Here is a 16,703-nt window from a genome sequence, read left to right as displayed (position 1 = left end):
TAATACCTAGAATATCAAAATCAACTGCAGGTGGTAGATCCTTCTCCTATTTGGCACCTAAACTCTGGAACAATCTTCTTGCATTGTTCGGGAAGCAGACACACTCTGTCAGTTTAAATCTAGACTAAAAACGCATCTCTTTAACCTGGCATACACATAACACATTACCAATTTATACTTTCAAATCCGTTAAAGGATTATTAGGCTGCATAAATTAGGTCAGCCGGAACCGGGAACACTTCCTATAACACCTGATGTACTCGTTACATCAGAAGAAGAATGGCATCTACGCTAATATTAGTCTTTCTGTGTATCCCGAGGTTCACCGTAGTCAACCGGATCCGGGCCGTATCCAGGTGAGACCAAGGACCTGCACCTTGACATGACCACAACGCAGCCCTGACGTATCAGCAGAGATTGAGTCAACTAGATCATCCACTGTGAGGGCCTCATCGACACAACAGCCACAACACAGTTCCTCAACAACCGTCCATACCGGCATGATCCTCAATACGATCAATACGATCCTCAATTGGATGGAACTGAATGTAACTTTTAATGTTGCGATCCTATTGGACTTATGATAGCAACCTGAATTGTAACAAAGCACTGTTGGCCAGAGGAGAACTGGCACCCCGACTAAGCCTGGTTTCTCCCAAGGTTTTTTTCTCCATTTTAACACCAATTTGCCACTTGTCTGCCAGCTGATGTCACCTGATGGAGTTTGGGTTCCTTGCCGCTGTCGCCTCTGGCTTGCTTAGTTGGGGACACTTGACATTTGATATCCAACAGTGCTTTGATCTGCCTACATTGACACTATTCTTTAAGAGCTGCTGTGCAGCCAAACAATGTACCAGTTATCAATGTAAAGCTGCTTTGACACAATCTACATTGTAAAAAGTGCTATATAAATAAAGGTGACTTGACTTTAGGTTGACTCTTAAGTCATTATTATACACTGTGTTTTTTATTTCTTTGTTTATCTAGTGTATGTACCCCTTATATTATGACTGCTTGAGTTTTGGTAAATTCTAACGCAATTGTAAATGCTTTCCAGGAAAAGGGGGATATGTTGTGTTGAGTGTTCTGAAATATAGTATGTGGCCAGAAGGGGGAGTTGTAAGAGGAGGCTAAAAATTATAAAATTATAAAAGAAGAAGAGTAAGTACTATGGCTGTGTCCACATGTTCTTGGCTAATGTAGGTTAATTATAACAGTGGGGACGTATGAATTTGTACGAATTAGTCACCTCGTAAAATATATACAAATTGGTCGTGAGATAACGTTGCAGGCCCTCTAAGTAGGTACTTGTTTTGAATAAGTAATTACTTTACAAATGTTAAAAAAAAGTAAATTCTGTATGTATGATTGTGTGCAGAATGAATGCAAACCAGATGTACTAGGGGAGAGCGGGGGACAACCTAACGCTTTTTGGCTTTCTCAGTTTGTGTAAATCTACTTAGGGTTCAGAGAATTTATTTTGTTCCACATTAATTTCACAGATCTGTTACAAATATGTGGCTTTGTTTCATTAATACAGTGTATACTTTTTTCTTTATTTACCCCGAAAGAAGGGAAATGTAATGTGACAACATGCCCCATAGGTGGGACACATTGTAACATGTGATGGGGCACATTGTAACATGTGATGGGGCACGTTGTAACATGACCATATGACAGCTAAAAATGTTATCTGATTTAATTAAAAAAATATACATGACAAATTAAATTATTTTGTTAATAAAAGACAATAATTATTTTTTTCATATAAAATAATAGCATTTTTTTTTAGAAATTCAAATTTAAATAATTTTGTAGTTTGACAATGAACACTCTGTAAAACACAGCTATACAGCACTGGTCAAAACAATTCATGCAAACAGATGAAGAAACATATTCAGACATTCAGAAAAACACAGAGCTGAACAAAAACACTCCTTTCCCTCCACTCACAGCTCTCACAGAACACGAGACAAATAGACGAGCCAGTACAAATGCTGAACATTTCTTGAAATAATATTTTCTGGATGTTCAGGTTCTTCCTCTCAGTCTTTATTCACCTTTTTTCCCATGGTTTCTCAACAGAAATAAAATAGAAATAGAAATAAAAGTTGATTATGCCAGTTGTATTGTAACTGTAGTTCTAATAGCGGGGCACATTGTAACGCAGTGTTACAACGAACCCTATCTGCGCAACTGGAATTTAAACATGGTTAGTGTCTTCTGATAGTTAGTGAAGCATTAAAGAACTACCCAAACTGCTAAACAACAGATAGGAGATTAAAATAATATCAGATTTGTCTAATTTTATATAAACACAAAAAATATAGATGGAAAATTAGCTTAAGTAATAAATTTACTTTTGCTATTGTTAAATAAATGATCAGTGATATCTTCCAAAGATTTCTGAATTTTGGCACATTTTTTTCTCTAGATATTGTTGATATGGTAACTAGTAAATACGCTAAGTTTCTTCATGCTAGCGTGTGTGGAAGTATTTAAACTGTGTGTTACAACTAACCCCGCGTTAGTTTGTGCCCCACGCTCCCCTACATTTGCTTTGTTGTCATTGTCATGTGACCTACCAGCGTGAGTTGGTCAGTTCACTGGCATTCACAAATCCTCTACTGTGGCTTCATGGGATAGTAAACCCAGATAGCAGACCAACCTTGAATCAACGTTGAATCAATGTTAATGCATTAACCAAATTATTATTGAATCAATGTTGAATTTTAAATTGATTTTTCATCAGGTTTGCACCCTGAAATAATGTTATTTCAATGATGAAAAATAGATCAAGATGGTTGTAAAATTAATGTTTTTTCAACCTTAATTAAATCACCTATTTAACATTGAATTAACATGGAAACAATATCAAATCAGTCTTGCTTTATGTACAGCAAGATTCTAAGCCAGTTAAATGTCTATTTCTACTCATTTCAATCAGAGACAATGTAAGGGCTGCAGTTAATATGGTTTTTAATGTAAAAAAAAAAAAAATCACAACTTCCTTCAGTTTACATACAAATGTATTTATTTATAACCACACACTGTTTGAACAGGAATTAACATCACATTGAGGAAAAAAGAAGTGACTGTAAAAATGGCATTTTGTGGTGACAAACAAATAGACCTGGTTTCACAGACAGGGCTTAGGCTAAGCCAGGATCAGACCTTAGTTCAATTATTTAAGTAGCTTTTATAAACATGCCTTAGAAAAGTGTTTATCTTGAGACAAAACAATGGCAGTGACATATTTTAAGATATGTTTTCAGTTAAAACAGCTCAGACATGCATTTTAGTCTGGGACTAGGTTTAAGCCTTCTCTGTGAAAGGGGTTAAGTAGTAAAGAAAAAATACATTATTGGTGTTCATCTTGAGACAAAACAATAGCACAGACAAATTTTAAGATGTCAGTGCAAGTTACTTTCAGTTAAAACAGCTCAAACATGCATTTTAGCAACAATTATTACAAAACAGATATTTTTCAGAGAAAAACATCACAAAAATCACATGCATTTGGAATGGCATAAAGGTGAGTTAATGAAGATCTGGTTTGGATAATTCCAAGTCTAAAGTTTGTTAAAGAGGATAACATGCAAGTCAATAAACAACATGGATTTTACTCATATCCAACATTAGTAATTCATTAACAACTATATCAGTTTTTATATAGAAATTACTTACCAAGTATTGCACAGTGTCCTCGGTTGTCAAACAACATTGAAAAGCTTTAGGTCCTAAGAGGAGAAACATTTTTACAGCATTAGTGGTCGAAAGTTGTTTGCTAAGTCAATTAATTAGTTGTGCAAATACTACTGTTATAATCTACTATTTCTACTAAAATCATGATCATGATTTATACTAAAAATATCCTAACATTTTTCCCTTGACGAAGCAAAACACCAAGTTAGGCAAATGTAACGTTAGCTCACAATGTCTTTACTAACAAAATTGGATCATCATTTTGGGCACATGAAATCAGAGCTAACATGTCAAAGACAAATAAAAGAACAGACAAATATTAATTTAAAAGCTTAACTCAATATTATAATGCAGGAATCACGCGCATTTCCCGCCCACAGCATTTCAAATATCTCGCGCTGCTACACGGTAAAGGACGCATTCATTTTAAATTCGATTAATTACGATTCTGTTAGTATTCATGTTCACAAACAACGTTAATTAACTGTAAAACACACATTCAAACGCTGCATTATCGAATATATAAAGTAAAACAAATTTCCAAGTTCAACCTAGCTTTCAGTCCGAGAAAATCGATCGATTCGAGCAGAAAGTTCAAGACGCTCGTGCGTCGTGACGTCAGAAAAACGTCTGACGCGGGATCCTTAAAGTGCAGGTGAGATGTATCAACGTGATCTCATGAGAAAACGTGTGTATTTTTACGTAAATTGTGGTTCTACCACACGTACATTTACTTACGTTTTCATACACAAAAAACATACAACATTGACGTATTTAGAGGACTAAAACGTAAAAATACTTACGTATTAACAGCAAAAAAACGTAAATCATGTAACGTAAAGTGTGAATGTATATGAATTCCCATGTATTAATATTAAAATCGTGTCTTTAATGATTTAATGTTGTTTTTAGTCTAATTTAATTGAAAGCAGTTTACTCATCTACTTAATATGAAACATTTCTGTTCGTGACTTGTGCTGCTCGTTTCGGAGGATTAAATAATGCTAAACAAGACTACAATTTAAAACCTTATGAATAAAATGTCTGTAATTTAACCATTTTGTAATATTTAGTTTGTTTGCTGTGCGACACAGAAGGCGTTTTCTCCTATGCAGTGACTGACAATACAATAAGATACACCAAAGCACAACATAAATTCACAAATCACATCCATTTTATTTGTTCGCTGTACTCCCAATCTTTAGAATCCATATGTTTGTAAGGAACAGATCCAAATTCAGCCCTTTATCCATCGATCTTCATCTTCATTCTCAGCAACAGCGACCGTCACAGTCAAAGCTCGCGCTCGTTATGATTCAAATTTGAAAGTAGCGCCACCCTCGAGAAGTGTTACGACATGGTTTACGGCACTGATATCAAACGCTCATTGGTTCTCACCTGCTTCGTCACAGATTGCGACATGCCGTGTTTCAGTGGATTGACATTTGAAAGCGTGATTTTTTTCCCCAAACTAGTTAGGCGCAAACCACGCCCCTTACGTTAAAACCCCACCCCGCAGCCTTGACTCACATCTTTAGCTCGATTTCATTGGTCAACTATATCACAGCGCTGATTTGCCACACCGCCCCACATGAAAAAACACTATCGTAATTTATATTAAATACGATAAATACGCGGGTTTTAAACCGCACTATAGTAAATTGTAGTATACTGTATATATTTTAGTATTTACAACACTTTGTTAATGAATGCTACAGCATACTGTAGTATTAACTAGTGAACTGATAAACTGTAATAAATACTGTAGAATAGTTTAGCTTTTACTACAGTAAACTGTAGTGTATTGTAGTATAATATACCCTATAGTTGTAGAAAACTTAGTACAGTATTGGGTCATTTGTTTATATTACTATAGTTGTTATATTACCACTGCAACTATAAAATTTACCACCACAAATTAATTCAAGTACTTTACTATAGTATGGTTCAAAACACTATAGTATTTTTCATGTGGGGAAACTAATTTTAATACAATACCCAATATACAAAAGGGATACACAAGTGTGTATACGAAGTGAAATGTTGCACACACATTTTACAACTTAAAAAAATAAAAAAGATACATAAAGGGAATAAAAAGTGCATAAAACTACACACATATTGGCTATAAAACACCCACAAACAGGAGGTTCTTAACACTGAGAAAACTACTGCAAACCGAGTATGGAAAAATCTGCAAACACAAAAAGTTTTTTTTTTTTTTTTTAAAAACACTTTTATTCTTTAGCTTATTCTTCATTCTTTAGTATAGCCCTACAAACAATATGAACTCATTACCCTGCAGTCTAATGCTACCTGAAGCTGCACAGACCAATAGGAGTATGACATCAAAGTACCCAGAGACTGATTTAAAAGCACACCCAATAATGTAATGATTACAAATGATCACAGAGCTGATTAACCACACAGTACTGTGGTATTTTTTATTAGATAAAATGCAAAAATGCTGTGGTACACAAAAACAATATTACATACAATCCACAATGCTATCAAAAACTTTAAAAGGATGCATGAAATTACATTTTTGTCTGTGCAGTTCCTAGTGTAAACAAGTTTATGAATATGATTTTTAATATAACTTCATAACCTGCAGTCCTAACCTAGAATTCATAAATAATACTTTGTTTGCAGTAAAGGGTTAGTTCACTCAAAAATGAAAATAATGTCATTAATTACTCACCTTCATGCTGTTCTAAACCCGTAAGACCTTCATTCATCTTCAGAACACAAATTAAGATATTTTTGATGAAATCTGAGAGGTATATGACTCGTCCATAGACAGCAATATAATCAACACTTTCAAGGTCCAGAAAGGTACTAAAGACATCGTTAAAACAGTCATGTGACTACAGTGGTTCAACCTTAATGTTATGAAGCGTCAAGAATACTTTTTGTGTGCTAAAACAAAAAAAATAATGATTTTATTCAACAATCTCTTCTCTTCTGTGTCATTCTCTTATGCGCTTTATGTCCAACGCTTCCAGGTTCTACGTCAGAACGCCGGCTCAGTATTGGCTAAAGCTGATCACGTGATCAGCATGACACATGCGTGTGATGCCGACGCAGGAGCCGGCCAATAATGAGTTGGCGTTCTGACGTAGAACCTGGAAGCGCTGGACGTAAACAATTATGAGAATGACACAGAAGATAAGATATTGTTGAATAAAGTTGTAATTTTTGTTTTTGCACACAAAAAGTATTCTCGTCATTAATAAAATTAAGGTTGAACCACTGCAGTCACGTCTAATGTTGTAATGATATCTTTAGTACCTTTCTGGACTTTGAAAGTGTTGATTATATTGCTGTCTATGGACAAGTCATAGACCTCTCGGATTTCATCAAAAATATCCTAATTTGTGTTTCGAAGATGAACGAAGGTCTTACAGGTGTGGAAAAACATGAGGGTGAGTGATTAATGACAATTTTCATTTTTGGATGAACTAACCCTTTAACTTGTCTACTAATTGATATTTTGAAACATTGAGGATGAACAAATTAAAAACACCCAATCCACTCACACCATACAAACATTGGTACCATTTTAAGTTTGATGCGAGTAGTTCATTGCCACAGATTCTGACAATTTGTGGCGAACCCTGACAGCCCTTTTCCTCCCTTTTCCTGTATATCTGCTGTAGTCATGCTTTGGACCAGAACTACTTTTTCCTGGGCCGTCCAGCTGTCAAACGCCACCTAGAACCGGTCTTATTTGTTCTTCGGGCCACTGCTGTTGGCTGACAACCAATAATAGGACCTGGTCGTCTAGCAGCTCATCTTAATGCTGCTGCACGTTTTGACACCGACATCCCTTTACCAAAACAGTAAAATGCAGAGATCACTTGGGTCGGGTTGTGCTGCATCTTTTCAAGCTGCTTGGCCATTGTAGTCATGGCATCACTGTAGTCAGAGTTTTCAGCCAGTTCACTGAGCAGTCCCAGAGGTATAGATGCTGTTTAATAAGAAAACAATAAAAAATAATTAAACAACAACAAACACTTGGACCAGTAAACAAAACTGAGGGTTGTCAATTGAAACTAAATTATGTAACAATAATGTCTTTCCACACAAACATCTGAATACAGCTGCAAACACTGCAAGCCCAAGCACTGCATGGCACATGCATTTAACTCTCTAGTAGTCTTTGTTGTTAGTTGTATGTTTTAATTTTTTACATCTGTTTACTTTTTCAGAATGGTATGATACTTGGTGATTTTAGTAGCACTTAGCAAAATGCTGAATGATCTTAAAAATATAGTCATATTACTTGTATTCTTAGGGATCTAAAATTAAACCCATAGGAAACCAATGGAACTAATGGAAAATACAGAACATTTTCTGGTAACCAATGTTGGTAACCAGTTTGTGGTAGCCATTGACATAGTATTTTTTTCCATGCTTTGCAAGTCAATAGCAGAAGGCCTCCGGAGCCGTGTGGAATATGTTTATGATGGATGGATGTGGATGGAGACACTTTCTTCAGCTCATACTCGTTTGGTAGCTCATTACTGCCATTATAAAGCTCGGACGCGTCAGGATATTTATTAATATTTCTCTGATTGTCTTCGTCAGAAACAAGAAAGTCATATACACCTAGGATGGCTTGAGGGTGAGTAAAGATTGGGGAAATTCTCATTTGAAAGTGAACTAATCCTTCAAGGACCCCAAAATGACCCGAAACTTTAACTTAACTTCTCTTAGGAAAAGCTTCTTTGGCTCTAATAACAATTAGACAGAATTTTTAACGTAACTAAGCTTCATGGACTCACCTTCCTCTGAGTCACTCGGCACACAGGGTTGTTTGGTGTAGGAGTCCTCTAGAGTAGGTGATGTTTGGTGCAGTTGTGCAGAGCTGGGGGAAGACAGGCCCAGCTGATGCAAGTCTATGGGTTCATAACAAACACAGAGACAAAATTAAATGTAGCAAGAGATATGCCACCATTAGAAAGAAAAAAAGAATACATTGAAAACCATCTCTCCCTTTATACTGACCGTCATCTTGAGCACTGAGATGGTACTGATGATCAGTATTGCAGGTTTCTTGCCTCGGAGGCATGTCTATAACAATTGTATACTAATGTCACACTGCTGTACAAATTGTTTTTATTAAGAATTAAGTATGTATAATGAAGGTTTTAAGTCCCACTTGAACTTTCTTACCTACAGCTAACGTGCTTGGTTTAGGCATATTTTGCCGTAAAGGGTTCAGGAAGTCAAGAGAAACTGAGGCTGTGAAGATGATAAACAGGACATTTGTTCAAATATGTAAAGAAGGTAGTGTCAGTCCATGTGTGACAACCTATGCTGCAAAGAAAAAAAAAAAAACCTTTTGTTATTTTCAGCAGCTTAGCCCTCATTTCGTTGTGGGAAGAAAGTTGATGGAGGTGATGTTGTAATTTTGCACTATTGCTGCCTGGTGTTTGCATGGTGCTCCACTATGGCCAATGGGACATGTGCAGAGCTCCAACTCCATGTCCACTGTATAGGTGTGCCCTGATGTGGAGGATTTCACCTGAAACTTCTTCTCTCCAACCTAACAGTGACATGAAGACATAAAATACAGATATATTGGATGTTTCTCAATTCTAAGAATTCAAAGACTAGACTGTTAGACTAGCTTTAAAGAATGAACTTGGAAGGACACAAGGACACAGAACTATTCTTTGTGAGAATTGAGATGCAATGATCTTGTTGCTCAACTAACTGTCCCAACACATTTTAAAAGGTTAGTTCACTCAAAAATGAAAATTCTGTCATTAATTACTCACCCTCATATCGTTCTACACCCATATGAATCTTTTGTTTCGAATTAGTGATTCGGATCACGTATCAAACTGCTAAACTGCTAAAGTCACGTGACACGGCGCTTCGAACCACTGATTCGATTCGTAAAGCTTCAAAGCAGTGTTTTGAAATCGGCCATCACTAGATATTGTTGAAAAAGTCGTTATTTTGCTGTTTTGGCGCACAAAAAGATTCTTGTCGCTTTATAATATTAAGGTAGAACCACTGAACTCACATGAACTGTTTCAAATATGTTTTTAGTATGGATCTTCAGAGGTGCAGTAACAATGCTGGCAATGCAGGCCTCACTGAGACATCAGATTTCATCAACAATATCTTAATTTGTGTTTCGAAGATGAATGAAGGTCTTACGGGTGTAGAATGACATGAGGGTGAGTAATTAATGACAGAATTTTCATTTTTGCGTGAACTAACCCTTTAAGTACCACCCAATGCACAATAAATAACATTTTACCACACAGATGTTATAACCTATTGAAAAATTTGATTACATTATTTATATTATTTTTTATATTTTTATTTTACTGCATGTATTCACGAAAATAAATATGCATATTTAATGCTACTAGTGCTTTGTCAATGTTAAGATTCTTTTTAATATGTCAATAAAACATACTGCAGGCTTTCTCCAAGTCTCTATCACTTAATTTCTCTGTAATTTCTGTAAAACAAAACAACAAATGTTTACTTTTTACATAGGGGTACTTTCATGCCTCCTTTGTACTTGCGTTCTTATTGGAATTGAACTTTGACGGTTGATGATGACAGGACGAAAACATAAGGCTGCAAGATGGCTTAAAAACACATAATGAGAAAAGAATCATCAATTTTATAACGATTTATATTTAAAAATCATACTTTACCTGAGAAATATCAGATGCTTTAATATTACTTTCTGTAGCAAGGAATTTTGACCGGTGGAATGCTTCCCAATGGCCAAGTGCAACGTCTGTCACACGTGCTTCGTAGTACATCTCTAGTCGAGTGACGAAAAGGTTGAATAATTGAGGGAGGTTGAATGCTTTTACTCTTTGAAGTATTTTGTCTTTCAAGACACGGATTGCAGCCTCCACATAGTTATTTGTTTGGTTGCCACGGGTTGGCAAGTCCCTTCTATAGCTGAGAGCCCAACTCTCACGTCGACTGTAAAGACTCTGTAGGTAGGTCAGGAACTTCTTGTATCTGTAATGAGTTACAAAAAAAAAAAAAAACTGTAAAGAATAAATACAGTACAATAAAAGCCTCTAAATAGGCCTCTCAGGGTAAACACACCAGAAATACTAAGAAAATATTTAAGCTACCTCTACCTGTCTACTATTTTCTCTACCTGGTGGTCAAAGGGTTGTCCAGGGCTTGCTGGTAGAGTAATTCAACTGTACTCATCTCCCTGGCATAAAGCATGTCTTTTACTATGCTGAACAGTGTCTGTCTGTCCTTCATCTCAACTTTGTGTTCTTTGTTCCACAACCATCTCCACACAGCTTGCAGAAGATGAAATATGCAGAGCAGCTGTGTGGCTTCAGGAAAGACCTGGGCTATAGCTCCCTTTTCTGCCTTTGAGTCATCTGTAAGAAACACACAAGGGCCTGCCTCACCTCGCCCTCCAAAGGCATCCTTTGTCAATAATGACTTCAACAGCTCCAATCCCTCACTAATTGTCCTCTCATCTTCCGAATGGGTTATTACTATCCCAAGAGGAAGACCACCTGCACAGGTGTGTGTGAGAAGGAGAAACACCCTGCAGTTCTCCCGGTCCATGTTACCAGAAGAATCCATAAAACACATTTCTCCGCTATTGGAAAGACTGTGTGTTCGTTTCATCAACGGGGAACAAATGGCTACAAGTGGTGTTCCTGCTGAAGACATTCCAAGTTTTGCACAGCTGTCATCACATGCTGCATCGTAGGATTCTACCTGCCTTTCCAAAGCTGCTAGCATTCCCTCCCCACTCTGCTCTCCAAACTCCTGCTTATTTACCTTCTGATACAGTCTGCAAATGAAATTATTTTTTTGAACTACATAGGTCTGTCAAAGCTACTGATTCTACTTAGTAGACCTAGTACAATTTCACATACCTGTAGCAAAACTGAAGGTCTGGGCAAAGGGCACGGTTGGCTGAGGCATATACATATTTGTTGCCATGCTCAGCCAGCATGTCACTTTTAAGTACAGCCAGAGCTGATGTTGGGCTGTGCCCGATCTCAAACAACTGAGTCAGGGACTCTATTGCCTTGGCCCCTACATCCCTGTGTCTCAGTGCCTCCGCAACAAAGATGTTATGATTATGTACATTGTACAAATGCACAGAAGTTGGGTAGGTGGGTATATGGGGATCATTGCTCCTGAAAAATAAAAACAAATCTCACAAAGGAGCTGGCAAAAACACTTATTTTATCTCATCTTCATAATTTCTAACTCACCTACTAGATCCTCCCCTTTTGTCTACAGTCTTCACTAGAGTGCAAACCATTTTTGCCTCACAGCATGTATTTTTTGATAACCGTCTTTGATTAGCCGTGCCATTGGACACAAACATTGTGCTGGCACCTATAATGAGCCTACAGATAGATATAGATCAAATATGGATGTTTAAATATACAGAACTGTGCACAAATCTTCGGCATGTTAGATTTTATTTAGTCATTTATATCTTTTGTATTAGTGTGCCAGTAAAAAAAAAAAAAAAGTTTATATTTCTAAACGTTCATTTTGCCATTAATTGTTATTATTATTATTACTTTATTTATCTAGGAAAACATCAAATTGTGATGCATCTCTTTTTCCAGAGAGTCCTGGCTGACAATGACAGCAACAACAAATAAGCCAATGAGATTTTTGTATTCACAAGGAGTCCAACAACAAACAGCATGTCCCACATAGAGTTCTGATCTCACAATCATCAGAGTCCAACTGGGATTACATTAAGAGACAAAAAGCTGAGACCGATTAAATCCTGTGGCAACATCTCTAATACACTTATCTACCTGCAAAGCCGAAAAATGTAAAAATGTATATGCATTTGAGAAAAATGCTGTAAATTGAGGATGTTTTAAAAAATTTCATAAATAAATGTTTTATTGTTGTTTTAGATTTTATTGTTTAGATTTGCAAGTAGATTTCTCCAAGTGTATTAGAGATGTTGCCACAGTTTTTTTCTCTTTATGCAATCCCAAATGGACTACATTATGGACTACATTATCTATGTGCAAACCATATCATTCTGGACTCGCTGTGCATACGAAAATCCACTTGTCCTAGGGTTGTGTGAATACTGGAGCCTACAGATGTCCAGTCCATCACAGGGATAAAAATCTCATTTAACTAGTACAATTAATGGTAAAAGGAAAGCTTGAAAATGTTAATTGATATTTCTTACCGGAACACTAGTGAAATATATAATTGTCTTAAAATTTAGGTGAAGAATCTAATGTGCCTCTTGCACAGTACAGTACTGTGTGTTAACACCATTTAGACTACTGTAAAGACATTTTCAGTATAACAAATTGTCCTACACTAATTTAGTGTAAAGATGAATGAACTGATTTGACATTACCTTATAAAGCACACGTTGTCCCTTTCTTGGTTTCGTCACTGCCACTCTCCAACTCACTCCTGATGACTCACTAAGCTTTTTCACCCATTTCTTTACTTCACAACTTTCTGTCAGTGCAATCCTGAGCGACGCATCAAAGCTTGTGTGGTCCAAGTTTGATTGTGTAGTGCATGAACGATAGGCGCAGAAGTGATAGTTATACCCAGGAGGTAACCAGTTCTGTAAAAGTAAAAAGATGGTCTAGCGTTTAGACACACGAAGTTTTTTTTTTTTTTTTTTTTTTTTTTTAAATAAATCATTATCAGAAAAGTGATGCATCAAATTAATTGAATTAAAATTTTTAACCTTAAGATGTAAGGCTTGCTCTTCATCACAGCCAGAACAAGCGTACTCCCCTGAGGGCGATCGAAATAAAGATGAGTAAAATGAAAATTATAATAATAATAATACTTAAAAAACTCACATTGCAACCTACAAATACTTATGATCATAAAATGCAATTAAAAACATTTGGCAGGCTTATCTTACCGTTTGTCAGCGACGGATCCATCAACGGCCTTCATTAATGCCTCAGGTGACAATGTAACAGAGTTGACCAATGAAATCGAGCTAGAGATGTGAGTCGAGGCTGCGGGGTGGGGTTTTAACGTAAGGGGCGTGGTTTGCGCTTAACTGGTTTGGGAAAAAAAATCACGCCATTTGAAATGAGTGTCGCGCCTTCACGGAGAGAAGCCGAATTTATCATATTTTCATGGATTAGAAAGTTAAATTCTGCTCTGTACCCTATAAAAAACTATTACCGCCAGAGAGGACTGTGACTGGAACTCATCATCATTTGAACTACTTTTGGTACCACTTTTGACATTTACGCAAAAAATAAATTATTGTGATTACGCTTGTTTGTCTGTCATTCTTTTATTTATATTAGTAGGTAGTTTAAAGAAATGGTTAGGGGTAGGTGTAGGATTAGTGGCTCAAAATATCATTTTAATGTTATATTTTTACTAAAATTGTCATTTTCCTACACATTTCTGCCCATTATGTTTTATTCTTTAAACATTCTGTATAAAATGAGTAGGTTTAGGTTCGGGATGGGGTTTAGGGATCTTACATTTATCTACAAAACGATAAAAGGAAAATTATACATATATCTTTAAGACATGATAAGGTTCATAAATATTTTACGTTGTTTCGCTGTAAAAACGTAAGTATTTTTACGTTTTAGTGCCATAATTACGTCAATATTGTACGTTTTAGCACTTTTCTAAACGTACAAAAATGTACGTTTTGTGTCTTTGAAAGTTACGTATTAATACCTACGTATTAACAATGAGACCAGGCTGGATGTATGAGTAGTTGTGAATTTACTGTTTAAGTTGAAAGAGTGTAACGTTATTATAATAATAATGTCCAGCTTTTTCATCTCACTGACTTCCAACTGGTTGGAGTTTATCTATACTTCAGTTGGCAGGATTTGTATTTATTTATTTATTTTTTTAATTTATTTATTTATTTTTGTGGGACTAGACTAGAGGGAAGGGTCATGGGGAGCATGAATGCTAATGTGAATAAAGTGTTGAATGAGGGGACAGATGAATTGACATGGGGAAATGAAGCTGACCAAAAATCAACATTGATTCAATGTTGTCTTTTTCAACACTGAAAAGCATTGAAATTTCAATGATGATTCAATATTATTTAGCATTGAATTTTCAATCTCAACCAAACTGATGATTCTGATGGAATTTCAACATTGAATCAATGTCACCTTGCTATCTGGGAAGAGTCCACTGGATGTGCACCTCAGAATTTTGTCAGAAGTAGTAGGTCATCGGATATTTTGGTCTACTTTTTATGGATACTGTCAATTTAGACATACTACACTCACATACTGTTTTTTTAAACTATTATATAGGAGGTAAGTATGCGAAGGTCACGCTTTTCTTCGTAAACTTTAGTAGTAGACTGTTAGTAGACTGATAGTTTAGGGTTAGGTGTTAGGGTTAGTAGAACAAGCTGTCATGTTCTTGCAAAGTTACTTATAGTCAGTAGAATGTCTAAAGTGGTCCATCGAAATAAAGTGTTACCGTATGTGATTTCAGATTAGCAGCAGCGTTTCACTAAACATCAGAGAGAATCCTCATTGGCTGCTGTCTCTGTTAATACACTAGTAGCATAGTGTTGTGGATATTTAATAATCAGCAGGTGTCATTAATAAGCACCCGCTTTCTTTTACTGCATGCATATTCCTTTTTTGTTTCTGTTCCATTAATGTGTGCTAATAGTTTTCATCAACTCACTCTTTTTGGTATGAAACATTTGTGACAGATTTTCATTCTGCAACCTGATTGCTGCATGCTAAGTTTTGCTCTGAACTCGATGCAAATATTCCTCTTCTTCTTTATTTGAGTATTAAGATGAAAAGAAACAGCTTGCTCTCTCACTTCTCAAACCATGGTTTCCTCATCTCTTGTTGTTTCTGCTGCTAGCAGCTGTCTCTCGTAAGTCTCCATTGTTTCTATAGAAATAATTCATAATAATTTTTTTTTTTTTTTTTAAATATTGTTATACAAAATGTTTTAATTTCTCTAACATGGTAGACCATATTTGTTTCTCCAGGTGTCCACTGTGTTGAACTGACCCAGACTGATTCTATGGTCTTAAGGCCTGGTCAGGTTTTGACACTGTCCTGTAAGATCTCTGGATATTCAGTGACTGACAGCAGCTACTGCACTGACTGGATACGACAGGCTGCAGGAAAAGCTCTGGAATGGGTTGGAGAGATATGTGGTGATGGTAGCACATATTACAGTGATAAACTGAAAAGTAGATATCAAGTTACCAGAGACTCTTCCAGCAATACAGTGACTCTACAAGGACAGAATATGCAGACTGAGGACACAGCTGTGTATTACTGCGCCAGAGAATCACAGTGACACAAAACACAAGCAGCTTTGTTCAAAAACATCTTCAATGAAAAGAATAAGAGAAAGTCCCCATATAGAAAAAAAAAAAAAAAAACTTTTCAAATTTTTCAAAATTTTTCTTAATGTCATTATTTATTTATTATTTATTTATTTTTCACAAGTGTGAAACAGTGTTTCTAAAAATTTCTAAAAATGTTCTTCATGTCGTAACTTCTAATGAACTGGTTATGACCTCTTCTTTCTTTCTTTCTTTCTTTCTTTCTTTCTTTCTTTCTTTCTTTCTTTTTCTTTCTTTCTTTCTTTCTTTTGTTGTGTGCAGTCACAGTAAAGTGATTAATCTTTAAAAAGTATTCTGCTGATATTACAATAGAGGGCACTGTCTGCCTTTGTGATGCCCAGTCCAGTAAAGATATTGTAGGATTAATGAAAACGTCCTTTTTTATTTTTTTCCCTTGGTTAATTGTTAATTATATGGCTATTTTTAAAACATAAGATTTATTGCAATTCACTGAACAGGTGAGAAAAGCAAGTGTTTCTGATGTTGGCCCAACAAAAACATACATTTTTTTACTGCTGTTGTTGCTGTCAGATGTAATATCAACAAAATAATAATACAAATATAAATAATAAGTAAACAAGAGATATTTAATGTATAAACTTTAATGGCATAAACACTCTGATCATGGCAATAAATT

At 35.8% G+C, this 16,703-nt stretch overlaps 2 long non-coding RNA genes across 3 annotated transcripts in view; one reads left to right on the top strand and one right to left on the bottom strand.

Moving 5' to 3' along the window:
• The window catches only part of LOC127509640 (uncharacterized), a 160,855-nt gene that overhangs the window by 123,809 nt on the left and 20,343 nt on the right, over positions 1-16,703 (bottom strand). The gene's annotated exons all lie outside the window — the stretch shown is intronic.
• LOC127509642 (uncharacterized) overlaps positions 1-16,703 on the top strand; it is a 38,938-nt gene that overhangs the window by 19,461 nt on the left and 2,774 nt on the right. Inside the window, exon 2 of one of the 2 annotated variants that reach the window (XR_007929327.1) lies at positions 15,701-15,756. The exons of the other annotated variant lie outside the window; for it this stretch is intronic. This is a non-coding gene — a long non-coding RNA (uncharacterized LOC127509642). The remainder of the gene's footprint in view (positions 1-15,700; positions 15,757-16,703) is intronic. 2 annotated transcript variants of the gene reach the window in all.

This window comes from Ctenopharyngodon idella, chromosome 3, assembly GCF_019924925.1.
Source record: "Ctenopharyngodon idella isolate HZGC_01 chromosome 3, HZGC01, whole genome shotgun sequence".
NCBI classification, from domain to species: Eukaryota; Metazoa; Chordata; class Actinopteri; order Cypriniformes; family Xenocyprididae; genus Ctenopharyngodon; species Ctenopharyngodon idella.
The sequence above is the reverse complement of the archived record's forward strand: the minus strand, read 5'-3'. Positions and strand labels throughout refer to the sequence as shown.